Raw genomic sequence first — 20,050 nt, 5'->3', positions numbered from 1 at the left:
GCTCGTCCTGTCGCGCGCGCGCGCCCGCCCGCCCGCCCCCGCCCCCTCCTCCCCCTGGGGTTCGCCCTAACGTCAATAATGCCCGGAGTTGCGGAGGCTTTAAACGTTAAAGCGGACGAGAGAGAGGGGCTGCTGGCCTCTACGTCGGTCGTGTCGCGAGAGCCGAAATTTCCGAATCCAGCGATCTTGCCTCCTCGACGTCATTTCCGGCTTCCGCTCGACTCGCCGTGAACTCTCTTTGAAATTTATCCGCGAGATCCGTGAAAGGTGCGCATGCACACGTGAACGGGACACCGGGAGAGAGATTTTGCGACCTTCCGCAATCTCGACTTTCTCCGAAAAGTCTCCGACCTGTGCTCGGATGGATTTACATAATTCACGTTTCTATCGCTGGAAAAAGTCGAAGCCAATCGACCTAACTCGTCTAAAATTACACCTCTAATTTTAACAGGTCGAAAATAGCAGAGGATCGTCTGTCACGATTCTCTTTCTTCTTTATATAGCTGTTAAAATTCTGCAATCTATCAGGACCGTGTATATATGGAAGATGTAAAAATATATTAGTTTTATAGTTGTATAATTTATTGCTGCTTTTACCGTACGTTCCTTTCCAATTTTAGCCCCGTCAAATTATTTTCCTGTTCCATATAATATGGAAGATAGAATCTTCAAAGGGCCTTTAGAAATTATACATATGCATCTAGATATAAATCTAGCTACGAGAAAATGCCAGGTATCTGAAAACGCTTACGTTACGCAAACTACATCCAGGTATGGCTATTATACAGGTACTCGCGCATCTAAATCTCTCGCAACAGTGTCCAGAGCAACGTTTGATGCGTCACAATGGAATGCGTGGGAGTTGAGCATAGGAATTTTAGATGGAAATAGTGGAGCAAAGGACGGCTAATTACGATAGACACGATTATTGTCCTTTTTGTTACGTTACATTTTACACTCTTGACGTAGCCTATATCGGAACAGTCGGTTAGGAGACTCGCAATTAAAGATTAACGGAAGAGACCGGATGCGTGGGTGACTCGCGGCTTTGTTGGTACACAACGAAAGGTCTTGCACGATGAATTAATAAGCGAATACGATATTGGAAAGTATTATGCAAAATTCGCGGGAACTCGAATGACTCCGAAAATGATTCCGGAAAATTATGCTACTCGAATGAGATAATTATAGATATCTCGCATGTTACACGGATTTAATTCTTGTATGCAATCGATAATGCATTCTAAGAACCAGGAGGGGAGGAATCGTGACGGTATAAATGATAAAGCCCAGCTCTCTGCGCGATTAATAGTTTCTATATTCAAAATTTTCATTAAAACAATCTGAAATATTAGAATTTTATTAAATATCATGATTACGTCACAGGAACACCTACATGTATTCCCCTCATATAATGTAAATTATATCAGGAGAGCACGGATTCTTTAGTGCTTTTAATCAATTAATTTCTTTAAAATCAATTAGAAAACAAGAAACTGTTTTTTTTTCGAAAGATGATAAAAGCTCTGAGAGAGAGATAACTGAATAAAAATATAAGATATAAAAATTATACGATAGCAACTCGACTCTCTCTCTCTTTCTCTCTCTCTCTCTCTCTCTCTCTCTCTCTCTCTTTCTCTCTCTCTCTCTGTCTTGCTCTGATTGTGGATCTTTAGTGATAAGTTGGATCAACAACGGCTCATATATGAGTCAAGCTCATAAATTGATCCATCTTATCACCAAAGACGTTCTTATTCTTAGGGAATTTGAGGCTCGATAAAAAACAAAATATTTTCCTCCATTATGAATAATACCTCGCGATTATGCTTGTATGAAGCGAACGTCTACCCGAAATAGTGATCTTCATCGCATCATGGTTCAATCGTGACCTTTTCCAAAACAAAATACTTTTACTCGTTATCTGTATTTCACTTGTCACATCTGGGAATAGCATTCCACATTTACAGAAAAAAAGGATATTCTTGTTTTGAAAATATATTTAGTTTTAACATGGAAATCTTGAAATGAGGTTATATTGCGTTAATTAAAGAAAAATATAATTGCTTGAATAATTGCTTACTTGAATGAAGCCATTTTATATAGTTCAATCGAGGAAAATATATTCTTATGATTTAAGATTTAATTTTCTCGAATGGAAAAAAAACAATGTTAGATAGAAAATAACATTTTTAAATCAAAGATTATAATTTTCTTTAAAGAAAAATTTAAATAATTATATATTTTTGAGGTGACAATTACAATATTAAAATAAGATTGTAATATTGTTGAAATTTAAAATTATTAAATTCTTCTAAGAAGATTATAAATTGTTGCGTGTATACGAAACAACGAACGCGTTAGTTTAAGTACATAAGTTTTGATTTGACCCTTTTTTCCGTGTGCTAATACAAATCCTGGCACTCTTGAACGTGGGCGTCGCAAACGTGAATAACGATCGTCTATCACACAATTGCAACAGATAGACCGAATAAAGTGTATAGTATAAGTGTAACGTTTCTCGCAAAATGTACCTGCAGAAAATCATTCTCCTCGTGATGGATCTTCGAGGAAAGCGAGCGATCACGAACGATGCGTAAGATCGAAATTCTTGGGATAATTTAAACGGCAGTGCGCTGAATTGTTTCTATTTTAAATGACATTTCGAAGTCGCTAATAGGTCAATAGATATTTATAAACTATCCTTTTTTTACAACAGCGAAGGGCATATTTAAAAATGCAGTTTCATATAATTAATCGCAATTAATTGTAATAATCTGTATTTTTTGCAAAAATTTTTGTTGTCGAGAAAAGAGATTAAGGAATTTCCCGATTTTCTGATAAACGTAATTTTTCTTTGATTTTATAAATGATCATTTTGGGAAGAGATTTATTTCAAAATGATCTCTCTAATATTCGCGAAAAGATGGCGGTTATATTAATCATTTATGAGCTATCGACGTTAAATTGAGAACAGAATGCTGATTTTTGACTCTAAAATGGAATCGCGTGTAATTCGATTCAATGTTCGATGTTGTAATCAAACATTCGCACGTTCGAATCGAGCCAATTCTTGCTCATTTCCTCGAAGCTGCCGCTTTCCCTCATTATCATCGCAGAACGGCACTCTTCAAACGTAATTAAAGGCCATTGTTGTTTTATTACGCAAAAGAAAACGTATTACATAAATAAAAGCGAGTAAAAAGATGAAATTAATAAAATATCTTTTTAATACAAGAAATAATTAATATCTCGATATACTTTTATAATAATTTGCATGTCTCAATAATTATAAATTTACAAATAATTATAAATTTAGCAAAGAGAGAATTATTAATATTATCATGTCATAAAAATAATAGCTTATATTTTTAAGAAAGGACTATCTCGTGAAGAGATATATCCCGCATTTCTTTCTCAGAATTAACTTAGACCGTCATGCGATTAGATTCAACCCAAAATGGAACTTTTCAGATCATAATAACGTAGTAATAAATTTTTTCGTCTGCTCGAGAGACAAACAATTGCATTACAATGTATAATGTGCAAGTCAGCGGTCTAAAACAATCGAGTCATTTCATCGTTCGTACTTATTCCAACGTTATCTAATAAGTCTGATGTAGTCTGATTTCAAATCAGATTAGATTATCATCAAATTATCATTCGCACGTACTCGTCTTTCCCAAGAGGTGGAACTTGCCATAATACATATATCAAGAATGATAAGAGAGTATAACGTGACGTAATAAGGATAATTTATATATAAATGAGGGGAATGCAAAAATACACACGACGACCCACGTCGCTTTTGTTTACGTCACAAAAAATTGCGCGTCAATTCCGCGCCTTTAATCGCGAGATAAACTTACGCAAATGTAACGCAAGGCAAGTTGAGCGAGGCACGCGTTACAGGCAGAGGCAGGCTTGTCAGTTACGATGGATACGATAATATGTACGGCGGGTTGACGTAAGCGCGATACCTGACTGCCGATGACCTTAACAGGTGCGCGCATACTTAACAGGCATGGCCATTATTTTGCGATGCAAGTCGGAAGATGTGAAACTCGCGAATGTTACTCAATCACAATTCCACGAGTGTCTTGTCGCCGAGATATTTTTCTCGCTTATTCAATACACTAACGAAGTATACTGTACATTTATAATTATTTTTATCTAACAATTTTTCATTCATACAGTTATCTTTTTGTATTTTATATCTATCATATTATTTTGTATTTCTTCTTATATTATATATGTGTTTGTCATACAAAAAATATATATGTAATAAAAAAATGGATAAAAATATATATAATATATAATAAATATATATAAAATATATAAAATATATTTTTATATATAAAAAATATATGTAAAAAAATATATAATAAAAATATATATATACGATGAGACACGCATAAAATGATGTTGGCGATACATAAATAATGAGATAAAATAAATAACTACAAGAAGGCAATCAATCGCACAAAACAAACATGACTGAGGAATAAAATAAATGTGTGGGTCGTGTTGCAAAATACAATAAAAGCTTGGAGTATTATTTATTTATGTGTGTCGTATATTTGCATGGCTCGACGTTTGTAATCATTTTTCCTACTCACATACCTGGGAATCGTTTGTTCAAATATAACAGGTATTTTTGATGCTTTAACTTCAAGTAGACTTCAGAATTAGCTACAAATTTAATTTCAAGATTAATGAGAGAAGTGCAAATGAAATAAAAAAACTCCTTTTTATTCCTTTTCTTTCTTTTTATATTTCCTTTTTATTTAATCTTTTTATATATTTTACCTCACAGCGCTTGTGTGCAGTTTCCATATTTGCGTATTTCAATTTTGCGAAACGCAGCTCACACGAATATAGAGCTTTCGCGGTATAATATTGCCGTATATTTCAATTTTGTAACTGATCAAATATTGTTTGAACGTACGTCCGAAACTGACGTTTCCCTCCTCATTAAATTGTAATTTTTCAAAATTGACTTTAACAAACGTGACCTTTTTCCCTTAAACGCGTTCGATACGTCTACTTGAAGAAGTGCTCCGTATTTAGCTTCTCCTCATTTTGACTCTTAATAATTTGACGCGACATCCGTCTTTTTTCGCGACAAAAATTCCTCAATATTTAATTTTACCTTATACAATAATGGCATTCGTCATTTTCGTCCATCATCGCAAAATTTACCTCTTCGCTTCCTTATAAAACCTAATAATTGCGAGCTCGCTAACGACGATTAACATAAAAATTCTCGACAAACGTGGCCTCTCGACGTTATTTACGTTGATAGCGCGCGGAGCGGACAAGGTCGGCGGAAGCTACAACTGGTTTTATAATTTATTACCGATCGCTTATATCCCGGACACACACTCGTGTCCCATTCATCGCCATAAGGAAACGCGATGTCCCGGGAAATTATTAGTCTCCGACGCGTCTCACGCAGCTTCGCGCGCGCGCGCGCATGCGCTAGGTGGATAGTAGTATTTCTACTCGCGTAAGTCCATTCAGACGTTTCCGTCGACCTAACCTACCGTTACGTTCTGTGAATCAGACGCGGCGGCGGGGGTGGCGGCAACCGCGACGTGTGCTTTTCTTTTATTGACCAACACCGCTCCCTCGCCTCATTGAATATCGATGCAACGGCGGGCGCAAAAATAATAATAAGCGCGAAATGACAAAGAACACGTCTCTCTCTCTCTCTCTTTCTCGCCCACCACGAGGCCGGATGCGCTCTCGCAAACTTGGCGTTGCATGTATTTTTAAACGCGTGATCTCAGTGCGCGATCGTTGCCATTTAATTGCGCGATAACTGACCCGCCTTAACGTGTTTTCGTGGCGAAAAGAACTCGTCCCTCGCGGATAATTCCGAAAAACACGTTCGAAGGACGTGATCTGATCCACTTTCCGAAGAACTCGAGGGAATTAATCTTAAAGTCGTGAAAATTAGATTTAAATTAATTCGTGTGGAAGATAAGGAACGAATGCAATATAGAGTTTTTAATGTTCTCTTTGTGTTTTTCAAGAAACGTACAGATATGATTCTCGATAAATATAATAAAAGTAGCCTTCTACTTTTTGCGCGATTTTTATAAACGATTCAAATCTCTTTATTAGTGTTCTTTATTCCAACAATGGTACACAGTGTTCTTTTATTTCAATCTTCAGATATTCCTAGCTGTAATAAATATAAATATCAAGATCTACAATATTCCCAGATGTACTTTGATATTTATTTATCTATGTAACGCAATTATTTTTGCTTTAAAGACACGTTTTATAAACCTCTATAAATACATTATTAAAGAATATATATTATTAAGAATTATAATTTTTCATCAAAAGTAATATTGTTAGAAATATAAAAAAATATCATACAATATATTTTTGTAATATATTTTAATGTATTTGTTACGCGAATAATTATCTTTAAAGAAATAATATTTGCTTTAAATATGCTATGATTAATAGATCTATTATTAATAGATTCATATAAAACATTGTTGTAAAAAATTAATAGTTTAAATAGAATGATATTATAAACATATAAATATATAATAAATATATTATATAAATATATTAATTTTATTACTTTATTATTAAATATTAATTTAATTAATATTATTCGAAAGAGACAAGCGTCAACGATTCCTAATAACATGTGGAAATTACGTAGTTTTAACGACCATCAGGTCTGCATTTGGAACTGGAGACGAATTGTTCGAGGAAGCGAAACATCCGCAGGAAACGTTTCAATTGCTTCTGCCTGAGCCAAAGCAGTTTTAAAGTTTCCATATGTCCAAAATTGCAAATGTGCATATTTTCGTCCATTTAGATTCACGAAATCGAGACACATGCGAGAGACAATTTTTTTTTAATATCAACATTTATATGAAAAATCAGAGACACAGAAAAATTATGCCACATTCTCTTCGTTACTTTAAAATAATTAATTTATAAATTAGACATGTACCTTATATTTACTTATAAAATAGCAATTTTAGACAAATGTTTTCATTTCCGAATATTATTTCGTCGCATTTCATTAGCATGTCAAGTTACTTTATTAAGATGCAATTATGCTTTTCGAGTTTCGCAAATTGTTAAATTATAAAAAATAAGCACAATATAATTTTTTCTTGTCTTGTGCAGTCTATGCGATTTAAAATTATACGTGTTTAGGCTAGAAATTAAGTATTCTTTTCCTTAACATGCACATAATCTGGAAAAAGACGAGGCGCGTCGATAGCAATTCGCGATATCTATTTTTGCTCATGAGTTACCGTAGTGGAAAACAAGGTCGTTAACCCGAGCTACGAGGACTAGTAGATCGATATAATCCGTGCACGAAAATGAATGATTTATTTTATGAGTAAAATTCTCGTAGTTTCTTTTTTTAGTGGATTAAAGTTATCATATTGATTTTTTTGTCAAATGACTTCAATTATAAGCACTTTTTTATTAATACATATAATTTTAGTTTTATTGTATCTTGCAAAGATCTCGAGTTGCAATTAAAATAATTAATTACAAGTCGCATTCAAATTATTTAACGTTGTATGTGAATCTTAGATGGACAATAAATAGAAGATAACAATTATTTTTATTTTGAACAATTTACTGAATATAAAAAGATAAAATTTGCATAATTATGATGTATATTTATTAAGTAAAAGTCAGACTTAAAAACTTATCCAGAGGAAAGACTGTGCTTGAAAAATGCAGCATATCAATTTTACAATTCCATTAACTTTTAGCATTCTTATTAGAATCAATTTTTCTAGAAAAAGAGGCAAAGAAAGAAGTTGTATCTTTATACATATTATAAATCTATGTTAATTTTTCTCTTCTTTAATCTTTTAATGCTTTGTCCTTCGTTAACATTTTCTTATAATACAGAATTTTTAATTGTCTCGAATATGTTTTATGCGCGAGACATCTTTTCTTGTAGATTCACTTGTAAATCAAAGCTCTCGAAATCTCGTCGAAAAATCGCCGTTGACCCTTCGTTGTGGCGAATTGTCGAGGGAAAAATGATTATCGGGTTCATAGCCGCGCTTGCAGCCAGATGCAATGTCGAACGCACACGCGCCGGAAACGATCCCGCTGTCCTACACCATCGCGGACGCGTGTGCGTGAGTGCATTCGGCTGGTATGGTTGCGAGGGTGTGGAGACGAGTGTGCGTAACACCACCACTGTAGCGAGAGTGCCGGCCCTAGGTTGACAGGAAATGGTTCGAGATAAGATAATGAGGCCCCTCTCGCCCCCTCACCGCATCCGGCAGCTTTCTTTGCAGCGCCGGCTCTCGCGTAACGCGTTATAAAAGGCTCCTTTATATATGCGCCACTTATAGGGACACAGGTACGAACGCGCAGGAATCCGCAACGCAAAGGACCTTCGATGCGTACGTCCTCGATGACTGCTCTCGTAAAGGAATAAACATGAAGAGAGATCATTAATATAATTAAAGTATTATATAATTAATATTACGTAATTAAAATAATATAATTTAATTATATTATTTTCATAACGTAAAAATAATTGTAAAGAAATAATAAACTAATGATGATATTATATAATTAAAAAAAAACGTTAATTTTAAAAGGGAGAAAATAAATAAAAATAAATAAAAGATATATTAAAACATATTAAATATAAATTTAATATAAAAACATATGAAATATAAATTTCATGTAAAAACATATTAAATAAAAATGAATAGATATATAATAATAAAATAAAATATAAATAAAATAATAAAATAATAAATAAATAATAAATAAATAAAAATAAATCAATAAATAATTTTCATCGAGAGAAAGACGGAGATAATATTTGGCGCGTTTTACTACGTTAATTACTCTGTCATCGAATCGCGACAAATTAAATTCTTTTGTCTTTTTTTGATCGAGAGTTTTTTGTTATTATCTAGCATATTTATAAAATTCAGTTTTTTCACCTTTTGTCCTCTCATTTTCTTCTCTTTGATGCTTTAAATAATATTTTATGTTGTATCGAAATAACTATGTAACAAGATTGTTATATATAAAATGTTTATTTTTTACTCGCGCTTTACATCAGTATTTCTTGCGAATGCAACGTAATCCGTAGAACGTACGCTCGATGACAAATGCGCGAGGCAGCAGCAAGTTTCGCGCTAAAAAAAGGCTACGTTTTTTTATTTTCAATGCCGTCGCACAGATAATCGTCGCATTTGTTGGGATTCGTCAGCGCAGCCGTGACTAACCGCATCCTGTTGTCAGTGATAACGGAAAAGGAGTATAACCACGCGAACGAGTGGTCCGTATTCCGCCTGTCGTTGTGCAAACATCGATGACGAAAGCATCGAGCATCGATTATTGATATAATTTAATTTTTCATCGATATTGCAGAAATTCTAATTTAACTTTAGACGAAATGTACGATTAATATGCGATAATTATTGCAGAATTTCTAAAATCATTTTTATTCCGATATGCTCTTTGTATCTGATAATATCGCGCAAAATGGATCGTTTGATACGCTTGTAGCAGAATATTAAATATTAAATTACATATATTTATATGAGAGACAGAGAAAGAGAGAGAAGGAGAAAAGGAAAGAGGGAAATTGCATTTATTGCATTAAAATAATCACGGGAGATTATTATTGTACAGAAAAAAATCGATCCTTTGTAATATTGCGTTTAAAAATATATATAAAGTAAATTTTTTTTATTTATTGATATTTAGAAAGATATTATTCTTCGCATAAAAGTTTCAAAATTTATTTTCTTTCCTTCGAGTGTTTGTAAATGCCAATAATATTTTCTTTATTACGGGAAACGAAAACATATTGAGACACAAATTACGTACACAATCTATACATTAAATTAATTAATGTCAATGAGCTATTTTAGTCTTTGTTTGAATAAGTTATAACAAGAATATTTCTTATAAATTAATAAGTAAATGTAAAGTATAAAAGAGAAAAATATAAAAAGAAAAATAATATTCTTAAATATAGAAAAGTTGCAAATAACATGATTATTTAAAACGTCGAGAATTTATAAAATACATTCCAAAGTCATAACCAAACAATAAATATATTCTACTATAAATTTATTCTAAGAATTCTCAAAAATTTATCTAATAAATTTTCAAAGAATAAAATAACACGGCTAATAATAAAGACAATAGAAATATAATAGTCACATATAGATAAACAATTACACGATAATAACCGTAATTGATTGCGGCTTTCTGCGTTTATGATATCCCGAAGGACAGGAAAAAAAGAGAGAGAGAGAGTATCCGTAAACAACTTCGCCAATTTGAAAAATTCAGCCTTAATTGGAGTGACGGTCAATCACTGGAGCAATCAGGCCACTACTTGTCCACCTAGATGATAAAACATTCAGAGCCGTAGGTGGATCCGGATGTTTCTTTTTTTGTCGTCTCCTACGCCTCGAGGATGACCGTAAGGTTCAGGAATATGGGGGCGCCCGTCTCTATTTCTCTCTTTCTCTCTCTTTCATTTTCAATGACTCTCGAAACTGGTGCGCCCACATTCCTCAAGGCACGCACAACCCACGACGTAAACTCTCCCGCGCACGTTCGCTATCTAGCTGGTCATAAAACTGCCCACCAGTGTTTCGCTCTGCTTCGCTCTACGATGTGTCCGCTCTTCTCGGTCGATTTTGTCGATCGACTCCATGTGGTGGGGAGGAAAGATGAGTTTAAAGTTTGAAGGCTGATTTTGACTGGTCTATGGAGTTATTGAAGTTATTTAGCAATCGTCAAAACTCGATTCTTTCGAACGTGTCTCTCTCTTCTTTCATGGATTCGCGAATAAAAATAAAAAAAAATAAAGCGAATATTGTATACTTGTATTATATATTTAATCTAGCAAATTGTGATATATACAGCTCATGATAAGGTAATTCTCGCAAAAAGAAGTAAAATAATACAAATAAAAATGTACAATAAATTTGTTTACTGCGTAGCTTTCAAGAGAAAAATTATTTTGACACACTATTGTGTAAAATGTGTAAAAGAAAATTAACAGCATAATTATTGCAAAAATTCACGGTTAATGCTTATTGAATAATCGTAAATAATCATGATTAAACAATATTAACCATCAAAGTTTATATAATTAATTATTTGCGATGAAATTAGCAATAATTAATTAAGAAATTATTAAATTATGGTCGATTTAATAAGATTTAATTTTAAATAAAAAGTTAAAAAACATTTTTTTTTAATTTTTTATGAATAGAACTTATTACATACTCTTATTGCATACACATCATATTACATACTCTTATTACATACTCTTATTGACATACACATTGGATTGTTGACATACAAATTGGAAATATAAATTGTAGTTTTAGAGAATTTAAAAGCGTAAAATCTACACAAACAAATACATATTTTAGAATTCCATTTACACAGTAAAAAATTATGCGTTCATATATTAAAATTTTCTTGTGTTATCATATGTATGTTTTGATTAATACTTTAATGTAAAATTAACATACAACTTATATGTTATTATTTTTATAACGTTTTCATGTGTTACATTTATGTCAACTTTATAACTTAACACTTTGTATGTCTCTTAGAAAATTGGAATATTATTTATTTTCAACATAATCATTTTAAACAATCAACATGTCTCAAAGTCAATTTAACATTCTAAGAAAAGTTAAAGTAAATCCTTAAATTTTGAGCTTTGACATACAAAATAATCAAATTTACTAAAATCAAATGTTTCTATTACAAATAATTTAAGTTAAAATAATTATTATTATATTTTACAACAATTTTTACGAGTTATTGTTACTATTTTTTCATGTTCAATTTCTAATTAATTTGAATGCTATTTTTACATTACACTTAAAGTCACAATAACAAAAATAAATGTCAAGTATTGTGTCAATCATTTAACATTTTTAGTTTGTCAATAAGAAATATACGACGAATGAGTTATTTTAACTTAAAATTTAGAGTGGACTTTCTGGGACATGTGAAAATGTTATAATTAACATTTTATTTTTTACAGTGTATATACATATTTGCTATTTTCTCCCTTAGATTTTTTTAAATGCCAATAGCAGTTTTTCTCTTTCTCTATCCGGAAATTTCACGTTCAACCAGTTGCTTGGCATGGAAAAAATCGCACATTATTCATTATTAAAAGTTGCAATTGGAAAGCATATTATTCTACGACTCTTCCTTTTATGGAAATACAGGATGCGTTCAACGGTATTAATGCAACTGCATAAAGATGTTTTCTTACGCCTCCTTTCTATGCATTACTACAATATATCGATTGAAGCAAATATAGTTTTTTTTAATACATAGATATAAAAATAATCTTCAAAATAAGATCCTCTCCACTTGTGCACAGTATAAGGCAATCAATTGCTTTTGTATTTCCCGACACAACGTTCCGATAGTTTCGACTCGTTAATGACAGAATCAAGAATGCGATTCGTAGAAAACGTCTTGCATAATGCGAAGCATATCCGTTGTCGGCTGCGGAAACACAAACGGAAACGTGGGGACTTCTCGGAAGACATGACATAAAGTAAGTACGGGCAAAGAGTTCCAAGAATGTTCACCATGCTTGCGAACCATCCAGGGTGTCCTGTGAAAATAAATGCCGGGCGTGAGAAGATCTGGCCGCGTTACAGGTAATAATAAGACGGGAAGGTAGTACAAGGGATTGCATTATTAAGGGCCAAAGAAGGGCACTTTATGCTCGACTTGCAAGGCCGACAATTGTCCGCGAAATTGCCGTATCTATCTCTCTTTCTGTCATTTGCAAGCGATAATTGACTGCAATACTGCGCTTTTAATGAAGAGCATGTAACAATAGTAAAGACAGAAACTAGACAGAAACTAGACAGAAACTAAGATAACGTTTCGTCGAGCGTAACATGAAGATCTTACGTTACTATAGGTGGGTTGCCAAAGTAAAGTAATCAATGAGGGAGGGAATGAAGGGAGAAAGCTGAAGAAATACCGCGCTTCTCCCGCGCCCACGCGTGGACCTGCGACCTCGACGTCTCTGTCTCCCTCGCTCCCCTCATGCTAGGATCTTATTATTCTTTCCGTATAGTCGCTTCCCCTCCCGAACCTTGGGAAGGAAGGATCGTGTCGAATCGGCGTTAATGGAAAAAGTAGGGTCGATATAAACGATGTGTGTGTGTGTGTGTTTGTTGGTCCGATGGTGAAGTGTTGTTGCCTGCGAGGTTGGCTCCACAACATCAATTTATCCGGTTACAACGCCCGCTGTACTTGCTGCAATTCGAGTACGAAGCGATGTATCTCGGTTTACAAACGAACTTGCAAGTACGTTGCAAATTAAAAAGTTTCAGCTCGCCGCTTTGCAGAACGCGACGTTTTTGCAAGTCCGTGAAGCAGAATTCTCGTAAATTCTCATGGTACACTCTTTCATTTGGTATTTAGAAGCATATCGTAATTAGCATATAAAATATCTATTAGCATATAAAGTATGTATACAGAAAGTGGAATTTTAACGAAATAAAAAATGTATTGAAAGTATTTTTAAATATTAAACTACTTTTACTTCAACTTTGAAATTACTTTGAAAAACTACTTTTACATAACTTTGATCCAATACATAATATATTTGTATAGATATTATGCGTAATAAAAGTTATCGAATTATATTATTCAGATTGTTGAAGAAATAAAATGTTATTTTAATAAATTTTCAATAGTGATGAGAAAATGTTTTAATAGTGCTGACTTAATCAGCATTTAAATTTCTTTTAGATGATATAATGCTGATTTAATATAAATAACATAGAAAATTTACATTTAATATAATAAATTATATAAATATTTAATAAATTTATAATATATATAATAAATTTATATAAATATTTAATTAATCGCGTAGCATCAGCTGCGTTTGGCTTTGATTAGTCCTTGCCCTAATTAATTGATACGGATGGTCGTAAAGAAGTCTTATTTTATTCGTTTTACTTAGCTTATTGTGCAGAGACCTAAATCTACATTTCCGACATAGAGGCTGTGCTATAATTTGGTAAAAATACGCCCTTTCTAGAATATCGGTCAAGGCCACGTTTCTTTTTCGAAAAAAATCTTATTCCAGGGCGAAAATACAAAATCATGATAGCGAAAAAAATGATTAGTTATTATAACCATTGGCATATGCATGTATATTATTGTTTTCTAATTAAAAAATCTTGCTCTATGTCATATGCATAAATAAACAAAATAATATATTTGAAATAAAAAATTGATGATAATATTTATATTATATCTTGTATTAAATCGCAAATGTCTTTTAACATGAATTAATAATTAATTTATTGATAATTATATGTTCATCAGAATTTTTGAAATGTTGAATTTATTTCACATAAAACAAATAAATATTTCAGATATGTAATATTCTTTATTCATATATATAATTAATTAATATTTATTAATAATTATTTTTGTCCTTATATAAATAATAATGTGTGAATATTCTCGAATCTTTACGAATTTTTCTCTATATATACATTTTTCTTTTTTGCCTCTCTTGCAATTACTTCTTTTTTATTACTATAATACATTTAAAATAATACAAGATATAAAAGAAATAATATTAAATTCAAATTTGAAATAATATCAAATTCAAAGATTTTTAAAAAATATCATTTTAAATATTATATGATACATGAATAATTTTTCTCTGATAGTTTTTAAAACCATTTTTAATGTATTGATTATTGCATTTTAAATGTACTAAATATTTCCTATATATTTGTTCACGATTATAGAGAGAAGAAGAATATCGAATTATTTATGCATATTATTAATGTATCAAATAGCACGCAAGAAAATTAAATTATCTACTTTCCAAAATTATAATTAACTTTATTAACAAAAAAAAAGCGCGCGATTTACGTTCTAATTATCAACCAATATTGCAAAAAAATTGTCTTTTGTTTACTTTGTTGTAAAGTGATTATGCAGGATGACGTACACATAATACTTAAAGCGACTGCAAATGTAATATTTTCAAAGTTTATTTTTTCTTATTCGAGCATAACGATTAACAAAATATTAAATTATTAAATTTAAAAAATGAATTAAATAAATAATTAATTAAATAAATAAAATAAATTAATAATTTGCAGTAACTTAAAAACTAACTTAATAAGTACAAAAGTATAATATAAAAAATTATATTTTTTTATCAGAAAAATCACATACAGAACGAAACGTCGGTTATTGAATCTGACTTTAAAAAAGAGACTATAAAAATGTACGTTTTAAAATTCTTTTTCTATTGAAAAACGTAATTCTACAGAACAAAAGGATAGTTAAAGACTCAGCTTAAACAAACTATTTTAAAACGTACGACATTGTATTGAAAAATAATGTTTTCTCGTTCATGAGAAAAGAGTCTGTACATGGTGGAGAAAACAGTATTACGAAGTACTGTAGATGCTATTTATAAGGAGACTGCTGATGTATAAAACGATTAGAACAAGTATCGTTTCTCAAAGAAGTGCATTTTCTAAATGGATATTAATTACTGATACGTAAAGACATACTTGCAAGCTTCGTTTACGTCAATTGGTTGCTATATAATTATTTTACATATATGTTTTTGTTTCATATTTGTAAGCGAGGGTAAATAAAAATCTCTAAAGCGTGAAGTTAAACTGTTTATATTGACCTGAGTGTTTTATATTTTTAACAATAATGTTGAAATAAATTTTAATTTTATTTCTTGTTGAAGTTGTGAGAATTGACGTGTGTCGAAACTTCACATATACGTTCTCTCTCTCTCTTTCTCTCTCTCTCTCTCAGTTATTTATTTTTTTCAATATTTACCTGACAAGGCTAACATATCATAAATCTGATATTGTTTGTCGAGCAATATCGATTTCCCTGTACAGCATCAGGGAATTTGAATAGCCGCGCGTAGGATGAACCGGGCGACCGGAAATAACGCGGTTTCACTTGCTGCTTGTATAACCGACGGTTATCGCATGAAAGTCTTGCTCTTCGTCGTATTATAACACAATGGTGCATTGACGCGACGTAACTACGGTGATTCGCACATTTTCCTCCTCTCTTCTTATTCTTTCTCTGTTTCTCTTCTCTTCCTCTCTCTTTCTCAACGCACAATTTTTTTCTCTCACTTGTCTTGTCTTGGTGCAAGATTTTTTATATTTGAATTTATTTTAATAATATTAATAATATCTAGTAATATCTAATTAATAAAATTAATAATATTAATAATATCTAATAATATTGACAATGTAATAATTTTCGTAATAATAATAACACAACATAATAACACAATATATTGTGTAGCTTTTTATAAGAGAGAGAAAAAAGAGGTAATTTATGTTACCTTTATTAATTATAATAAAATATATATATGTATATTAATACGCGTGCATGTTTTTAATTTTTCTCTCTAATTATTTCCCTGCTTCGTAATGTTTGCGATTTCACATTATTATATTTACTATTCAATTAGAATTGAATTAAATAATCGTGGTAATTTGCTTTCTCTTTGCTCATTAATTCAATTCGTTCAATACAGAGAATAATTAAAAACGAAATTCATTTTTTTCAATAGAAGAAAGTTAATTCGAATTTAATCTTTTCAACTTCAAAAATAATATTCCCGAAGTTCTGCGGAGAAGAAGCAGACTCTGGATCTTCGCGTTGGATGCTTTTAATCTACTCGCTCGTGAAGCTACGAAAACGTTAAGAAACGCACAGAATGCGCCGCAGAATCGAAACACGTGTCACCAAGGGTCGAGCCTTTGATTACTGGAGCTTAGGCGCATAAGCGTAAGCCGGCATAAATTGCCGATTACCGTTGTATACGGCCGCCTCCCTTGATGAAAGTAATTAAGTCCCGGCGCAACGTAGGCCGTGCACGACGGCATGGCAATAATTCCTGGAAAAGTCTCTCGCTCTCTCGGCTAATTACATAAATCGCCGGTATAGCGACTCTCCTCGAGAGAGCGAGCGCGAGTTATACAAACGCGGCGGGGTCCTCAATTCCTGTCGTATCGTAATAATTCCACGGGCACGCGATGAACGAGTTTCTTGTGGACCGCTCGCACAAAGGTCGATTCATTGAGAAATCAGTTAACGTACCGGGTGTTTCACAAGCGAGAGACTCCGACGACGAAGGCCTCCTCGGGTCCACTTTGGAATTTAAGATTCGCACGAAATATTTTTCAATCCGCATATTTTTTAATCCGCGGGAAATTTATCACGCATTCGTCGAAAGATACGAGTCTTCCGTGTATAAATAGTCTGTATATAATTAGTTACTTGTGAAGTATCGTGTATACTGTGGTCCCCTCGTTACAAACGAGATCCGATTGATTGTACCCGATAGCGTCGCTTTATTTAGACTCGATGTCCGAGCTCCGAATTCCGATACTCGCAGATAGAATCCCCTTTACGGGATTGGCACGCGACCTAATATATCTTGTAATGTTGCCCAATATCGAATTTCCCTAATATGGCACGAAAGCGGGCCGTTGGACCTTTCGCAAGCGGCTATCGAACATTGATTACGCTTTTGTTAGGAACTCGATCGCTTTATGAATTTAATCAATTGTGCGCAATTTTTTTTAATATTTTGCAGATTATAAAACGAGCTAATATTTGTAGAGAAAAAAAATTGGTCTCGGTTGAAAATTCAACGTTCGCATTTTTCCGGGAAAGTTAAGCTATCGCGAAGCGTTATTTGAATAACGAGAAATCTCAAGTTTAAGCGTTAGCTCGAAAATCATACTAATTTTCTCTCTTTACGATATCGCTGACATTTACCGGCGATATTTCCCAAGTGTAATCACGCCGCCCACTCGTTTATAGAAGGGAAAAAATGTAATCCGTAGAAATATTGTAGAAGAGAGAGAAGATTTAGATTTTTTCCAAGCTCTACAAGTCAAATATTTTCTTTTAATAAATATCCCATTGACTTTTTGCCGCATCATGAAGACACATGGTGTAGTTTATGAAAAAAGGTGTAATTTTTCGTGTATATTAAAAATAAGAGAAAAATGAAAAAAAAGAGAGAGCGTGGTTTTACTTAATAAATTAATATCGGATACATATAAATTATCAGCAATATACAATTATCAGATATTAATGATATCTCGTGGAAAACGAGTTTAATGTAATTTTCGCTCTAATTAGATTTCGAAAATTACCACTGACATTTATCGTGAAATAATACGTAAAACATGTATAAGAGTAACAAACGTAATTTTCGATGGAATCCTATTTTGCAGATTAATTGAAGAAGGATGAAAAGTAGCGACAGATGAATACGTTTCCTCGAAATAATCTCGACGATTGTCTCGCGAGATAAGAATGCACACGCATGAATCAACGCGTGAATGGAATCCTCCCATTCTTGATGATTTTTATCGTCGTATCTAGTCGCGCGATCGCCCGTTCGTTATCGTACGATAAGCGATCTTGCCGAGGCACGGTCGAGTTCGACGAACGTCGCTAATTGGTGTAATTAATTGCGAACTCTATGAAAGTAAGCTTACGTAAAAGAATTATATGATTGCGACATTCATGACGCGCCATTTTTACGACAAGCGAGAATTCGCTAGGATCGATCGCTCGTCGCGATCGATTATTCAGCGCGATCAAAATAACAGCAGTGCGATCGAGCAATATTTAATCATTTAAATATCATTGTCTCGATTTACGTCCGTGCGATACGCTCTATATCGGCCAAATAAAATTTCTAATCGAACAGCCGCGTTTATAACGCGTTTATATAAATGCGATATCGACCAAATGTAGGGCACGTTATCGCGGCTAAGATTGGATCTGATTAAAACACGTACTCTCTTAAACTGAATCACTGAAAATGTCACTGATTAAAGCACCGATACAAGATTTCATCGAAGATACATGAATATTTCAGTGGAAGCAGTCGTACTTTCTTCCTCTGTCTTATTTTCTACTGATTGCGACAATAAGATTTCGCTGAAAAGTCGCACATACACAGAAAAAAAGGATATTCTTGTTTTGAAAATATATTTAGTTTTAACGTGGAAATCTTGAAATGAGATTATATTGCATTAACTAAAAAAAAATAATTGCTTGAATAATTGCTAATTGAATGAAGTCATTTTATATAGTTCAATCGAGAAAAATATATTCTTATGATTTAAGATTTAATTTTCTTGAATGGAAAAGAAACAATGTTAGATAGAAAATAACATTTTTAAATCAAAGATTATAATTTTCTTAAAGTAGAATTAAATAATTATATATTCTTGAGGTGACAATTACAATATTAAAATAAGACTATAATATTGTTGAAATTTAAAATTATTAAATTCCTCTATGAATTATAAATTGTTGCGTATATACGAAACAATGAACGCGTTAGTTTAAGTATATAAGTTTTGATTTGACACTTTTTTTCTGTGTATTTGCGAAATGTCGCTTTTAAAACTTTTTTTTATTCATTTTAAATTGCTACTTTTTAAGAGAAATTCATACATGCGCATATTTGGAATGAAACACGTATCCATATTCAAAATTACATGCATATTATTTTTTATTCTTGTGATAAATTGAGAAAAAAGCAATTTTTAATCAAATATTTTTTTACAATAAAATATATATTGCTATAAATATATATTTTTATTTCAAATATAATATTGTAAAGTATATGTGTGACATTTCATATGAAAAATATCACTCATTGAAATAACCACTAACTAATTCTTTCAGCGAGATTTCGCTGATTTATCCTTATTAATTCAGATCATTAAGTGATTATTCACTGCTCCTCTTTCAGCGAAAATACATTTATTCTATTTATTCTACGTATCTAATTCCAGGAGAGTTAATTATCTTTCCACGAGTTAAATAGCACCGCGCGCGTAGAGAGTTTTTTTAGAATATTTAATAAAATAACGCGAGCATGTCTCGCGCTAACGATGCACCAACATAGAGACAAAGAAGCGAGTTGTTCTTATTTTTAATCGCGCTT

The sequence above is a fragment of the Camponotus floridanus genome, unplaced genomic scaffold (assembly GCF_003227725.1).
Source record: "Camponotus floridanus strain SB8 unplaced genomic scaffold, Cflo_v7.5 scaffold3, whole genome shotgun sequence".
In the NCBI taxonomy this organism is placed as follows: Eukaryota; Metazoa; Arthropoda; class Insecta; order Hymenoptera; family Formicidae; genus Camponotus; species Camponotus floridanus.
This window is presented reverse-complemented; position numbering follows the sequence as displayed.